Below are 6,101 nucleotides of genomic sequence, written 5' to 3'. Positions count from 1 at the left end.
CATATTTCGTCCCGGTGTAAGGTACGGGTGTGGGGTGTTACAATTTCTCCTCTCAACTGATCAAACAAGTCATCAGTACTTAGTAAAGGATACTTGTTCTTTATAGTCACCTTGTTGAGCTGTCGGTAATCGATACAAAGCCTCATGGATCCGTCTTTCTTCTTTAGAAATAACACTGGAGCACCCCAGGGAGAAAAACTCGGTCTCACAAAACCCTTATCCGTCAACTCTTGCAACTGAGCTTTCAATTCTTTCAATCTAGTTGAGGCCATTCTATACGGAGCAATAGATATCGGTGAGGTCCCTCGTACTAAATCAATACCAAACTTGACTTCTCTAACTGGTGGTAACCCAGGCAACTCTTCTGGAAACACATTTGGATATTCACAAACTACCGAAACTGTTTCAATTTTCAATTTAGACCCTTTTGCATTCAAAAAATAAGCAATATAAGATTTACACCCTTTTCTTACATATATTTAGGTAGACATCAAAGAAATCATAACAGGTAACTCACCCGACTCATCTGAATCAATCCGAAGAATTTCACCCTTTTCATATTTCAATTCAATAATCTTTCTTTTACAGTTCACAACGGCATCAGGTAGTGTCAACCAATCCATACCCAAAATAACATCGAATTCATCAAATGGAAACAACATTAAATCAGCTAGAAAATAGTGACCTCGAATCATCAAGGGACAATTCTTGCAAACTCTATCAACTAGTACATGTTTGCCTAAAGGGTTTGACACTCTAATCACAAACTCAGTAAACTCAACAGGCAAGCTTTTACTAGTTACCAATTTCACACAAACATAAGACTGGGTCGATCCAGGATCAATCAACGCAACTACATTAGTATTATAGAGAAAAAAAGTACCAGTAATAACATCTGGAGATGTTGTTTCTTCGTGAGCACGGATTGCATAAGCTCTAGCAGGTGCTCGAGCTTCGGATCTCACAGTTGAATCCTTCATCACACCTTTACTACTAGTTCCATTTCCGATATTCCTCGGTTGCTACCACTATTAGTAGTATTACTCGGCCTTGCACTCTAAAATTTTTCTTTCTCAACCATTTTAGGGCAATCTCGGATAAAATGCTCTTGAGAGCCACACTTGAAACAATCCCAATCATTGATCCTACACTTGCCGGGATGTCTTCTTCCACAATGCTGACATTCGGGTCTGCTAGGCCTTACATTACCCATACTTGCTTCCCGCAGTCTCTATGGGAATACCTAGTTGATACATTCGAACGGGAATACATTTCTTTAGATTTCTTTGAGTGAGATGGAAATGACTTACTCATCAGTCTTTTCCTCGAATCTCTAGCTTCACTATAAGCTTTCCTCTTCTCTTTATTCAAATCTTTGTCCTTAGAAGCCCGTTCAACTAACACCACAAATTCTTTTAGCTCTAGGATCCCTACTAATACACGAAAATCCTCATTCAGTCCATCCTCAAATCTCTTGTACATGGTAGCCTCAGTGGAAACACACTTTCGAGCATATTTACTAAGTTTGATAAATTCTCGCTCATATTCTATTACTGACATCTGACCCTGTTTTAACTCAAGAAATTCCTTACGTTTCTAATCGATGAATTGTTGACTAATATATTTCTTTCAGAACTCCTCTTGAAAGAATTCCCACGTAACCCTCTCTCTTAGTACCACCGATACTAGTGTATTCCACCAATGATATGTAGAATCTCTCCTTAGTGAGACGACACACTTTAAACACTCATCCGATGTGCAAGACAACTCATCAAATACCCTGATGGAGTTTTTGAGCCAAAACTCACCTCTTTTGGGATCATCATCCACATTAGCTCTAAAATCTTCAGCCCCATACTTTCGGATCTTATCAACCAGGGGCTTGTTCATTCTTACAAATTCCATACCTTGTGGAGCTATGGGAATCGGTCGAGGAATAGGTGGGGATGGAGGAGGTTAGGCATTTGGGTTTGTTAAACAAATTCTGTATACCACTCATTCATTATATGAAGAAAGGCTTCCCTACCCCTTTCTCCTTGACCAATTGTTGGAGGTCTACTATTTGACGGCGCTACCCCTTAAGTGAGAGCCGGTGCATTACTTTCAACGCCATCAGCCTCAGCTTGAATGGAATCCATTTACTATACAAAAACACAATTTAAAATTGTCAGGAGTCATCACACTATTACAGTTCATTTATGGCATGTATAGCTACACACTTACACACGCTACATTAGCAACTAAACTGTAGCTCTGATACCACTAAATGTAACACCCCTTACCTGTATGCGATGCCGGAATAGGGTACAAGGCATTACTAGACTTATACACAAGCAATCACATAAACCCGAGACGTAAATTTCCATCAAAATTTAAAACTTTTCACAAATATTCATAACATCCCTAAAACGAACCTACGAGGCCCAAAACATACATTAGAAGCGGTTTGAGACTAAACCGAAAACTTTAGAAAACTTCACAACACTTACAAATTGACTTGGGACACGCTTGTGTGGGCAGGCCGTGTGGTCACACACACTCGTATCCCTAACCCATGTAACTTTTTGTTTGTCACCCAAGAACAAATTGAAGACACACGGCCAAGTCACACGCCCGTGTGCTAGGCCGTTTGGTCAATTTAAAAATTATGATATTTTCATAAAATAGGTGCAGACTTCACACGCCCAAGGCACACGCTCGTACCTGAGGCCGTGTCATCCACATGGCTGATACACATACCCATGCATCTACACGTGTGCTCAATTTTGAGCATTCTGTTTTGCAACAATTAAGGTGCAGGGGACACACGGCCAGAACACACACCCAAGGGGCAAGCCGTGTGTTACACATGGCCTAGACACACACCCATGTGTCTACCCGTCTGGACAAAAACAAGGCTATTTACCAAGCCATTTTGTCACCCTTTTATCCACACACCTACACAACAAAACATAACACCAATCAAAGCAATTACATTCAACCAATTTAGCCACAGTCAAGACATCCACACATCATTCACATGCTACCATTTACCACATACAATCACCACATACTTATCAATTTAAACCATGTAAATTTCCACATCCATGAAAACATCATCATATGTATATATATTTAAACCAACATTAGCCTGTAATACCCCAAAGTATTTGTTTCTATATCTGTAATTATTTGACACAACCATGTATCTATTTCAATGGTTAAGTGTTTGGGGTATGTGTGTGAGGTCCCAAGTTCAAGCCCTAGCTTTGGAAAATTTTGATATTTTTCTAACTTAAGCCCTATCCTTACTTAGTGGGCTTATATTCAATTATTTGCAAAACCATATCAGAATGAGCCTGGTGGTTCAAGTGGTAAGGGAGCTTGTGTGTTGGAGGTCTTGTGTTCGAAACCTAGCGTGAGCGTGGGTATTTATTTTTGCTCAGTGTTGTGTTGTGATAAATCGTAATATATACATATTTTTACCCCATGCTTAACGCATTTTGTGGATGATTTTCCCTTAGAATTGGTGAATTCGTTGCTCCTAATGCTTTAATTTCATGTTTTATACTTAGGAGAGCATAGGAGAGCGAAAGGAACGAGAAACGGGCCAAAAATGGAGATAATGGGCCAAAGTACGAAATCAACACAGCCTGGACTTCCTCACACGGGCAGACCACACGGCCGTGTCAATTTGGCATATTCGAAGCACAATTCACACGGGTGTGTCCCTGCCGAGCCCAAGTTGAGTCCAATTCGGAAAAGGCTAATTTTGAGTATTTTTAGCCATTCTAAAGCCTATAAATACACCCTTAACGAAGAGGAAAAGAAGAGGGCATGGAGAGGAAGGAAGGAATTACTCGAAGGAAGCCGATTGATCCATCTCAGAAGCCGGAGTCACCATCAAGATTGAAGATCTCCCCTCAATTTTCGTTCCAGAGTTTTGGGTTTTCTTTATGTTTTGTATTCGTTATTCTTTTGAGATTTTTTCCTTTTTAGTTATGAACTAAATCCCTTAAATACCTAAGGGGAATGAAACCTAAGACGAATTTGTTATTATTTTCTGAATTGTATGAAAAATATTTAACTTGTTCTTAATTATGTGTTCTTAGTTCTTGTTTTGATATCCCAGGATACCGATTCAAGATAAGCTCTTATTCAGAGGAGGAATAGACCCTATCTAAGAGTACATGTGTCATAATTAAGTGGAGTTGATTGCGCGCCTAGACATAGGGTGACAAGATTTTGCCAGATTAGGGTGAAACCTAATAAGGGGATCCATAGATCGAGTTAATGCAACCCTAGGGTGCTAATTAGAGAAAAGTCTCAATTATTCAATCTAGGGATTAGACGTTATTAGTCTTGAATAGGGATAATAACATAACCTAGGGATCTCTACAGAATAAGTTAAATGAATAAATCGTCCGATTTGAAGCCAGAATAATAAGTACATTCAAGTGGATTTTTCCTTAGGTATTGTCTTAATTCTATCATTTTCCAAAAGTAATCCCCCAATTCCATTCTCTGTGAATTCTTAGATTAGTTAATTAGTTAGTTAAAACAAAACCCTCTTATTCTTAGGCTAGATAATAAAAAGATAGTCATTACTAGTACTTTTAGTTCTTTTGGGTTCGACAATCCGGTCTTTGCTAAAACTATACTACTGTTCGATAGGTACACTTGCCTGCATCGAGATAATAGTTAGTTTCAAGAACGATTAATTATAAATATATAAAACTTACCTGTCACGAAAATCACGATCAAGTTTTTGGCGCCGTTGCTGGGAACTAAGATATTAGGAACGCTCAATTTTTATTACTTTAGCCATTTATTTTTCTTGCAATTTAATTTAATTTATTGTTATTATTTATTAATTTACTTTTTCTTTCCCTTGGCAGGTTTTTATAGTTTATGACTAGAAGAAACTCGTCAGGACCACTACTTTTTGACGAAGAAATCGATTGCACAGTTCGCAGAAACCAAAGAGAAATAAGGCAAAGCTTAAGATACACAGAGGACGAGCAAGAGGACGATACTCAACCCCCAACCGAAGAGATGGTTGAAAACCAAGACAATCAGCTACCTCCTGTAATTGCGGTTAATCAAAATCCTACTCCACGCACTATGTATGATTATGCTAAACCTTCTTTAACAGGAATTGAATCGAGCATAGTTAGACCTACTGTAGCTGCAAATACCTTTGAACTAAAACCTAACACTATTCAAATGATACAGCAATTTGTTCAGTTTGATGGTTTGCTGGATGAGGATCCAAACACTCACTTGGCAAATTTCCTAGAATTCTGCGATGCATTTAAAATTAATGGCGCTTCTGATGATGCCATTCATCTTCGGTTATTCCCTTTTTCATTGAGAAACAAAGCTAAACAGTGGTTGAACTCATTACCACGAGGGTCAATCACTACTTTGGAACACATGACCGAAAAATTTCTATTAAAATATTTCCCATTTGCTAAAACGGCCAAATTACATAATGATATCTCTTTGTTTGTGCAGATGGACTTAGAAACTCTTTACGATGCATGGGAGAGATACAAGGACTTACTGAGAAGGTGCCATCACCATGGGTTACCGCTTTGGCTTCAGGTTCAAACGTTCTATAATGGCCTAAATCCTTCGACTCGGCAAATGGCTGACGCAGCTGCTGGCAGAACTATCAATAAAAAAACACCTGAAGATGCTTATGAGTTTATTAGAGAAGATGTCACTGAATAACTATCAGTGGCAAGTCTTGAGGACAAAACCAACAAAAACAGCCGGTGTTTATAACATTGATTCGGTCACCATGCTCTCTAATCAGGTAGAACTCTTGAATAAAAAATTAATGGTTTTCTTAGTTCTTCACAAGTTCACCCAGTAATGCAGTGCGAAGCAAATTGAGGTGGATCAAGCAATTCGGAATACCAACCTTATGGCCATAACATGGATAACGAGCAGTTAAATTACATGGGTAGTAATTCTAGATCTCAAAACAATCCATATAGTAACACTTATAATGCAGGTTGGAAGAACCATCCCAATTTCTCGTGGGGCGGTCAAGGAAATCAAAGACCACAACATCCTCCGGGTTTTCAACAACCACCCTATCAACAGGAAAAGAA

The 6,101-nt window shown here is 38.8% G+C and overlaps 1 non-coding gene across 1 annotated transcript; it reads right to left on the bottom strand.

Annotated features, from left to right (window-relative positions):
• Window positions 1-5,464: 5,464 nt before the first annotated feature.
• LOC128282392 (small nucleolar RNA R71) lies at window positions 5,465-5,570 on the bottom strand. The gene has a single exon (XR_008272658.1). It is a non-coding gene; the product is annotated as a small nucleolar RNA R71 (small nucleolar RNA).
• Window positions 5,571-6,101: the final 531 nt, after the last annotated feature.

Source organism: Gossypium arboreum, chromosome 1, assembly GCF_025698485.1.
Source record: "Gossypium arboreum isolate Shixiya-1 chromosome 1, ASM2569848v2, whole genome shotgun sequence".
NCBI classification, from domain to species: Eukaryota; Viridiplantae; Streptophyta; class Magnoliopsida; order Malvales; family Malvaceae; genus Gossypium; species Gossypium arboreum.
This window is presented reverse-complemented; position numbering and strand designations above follow the sequence as displayed.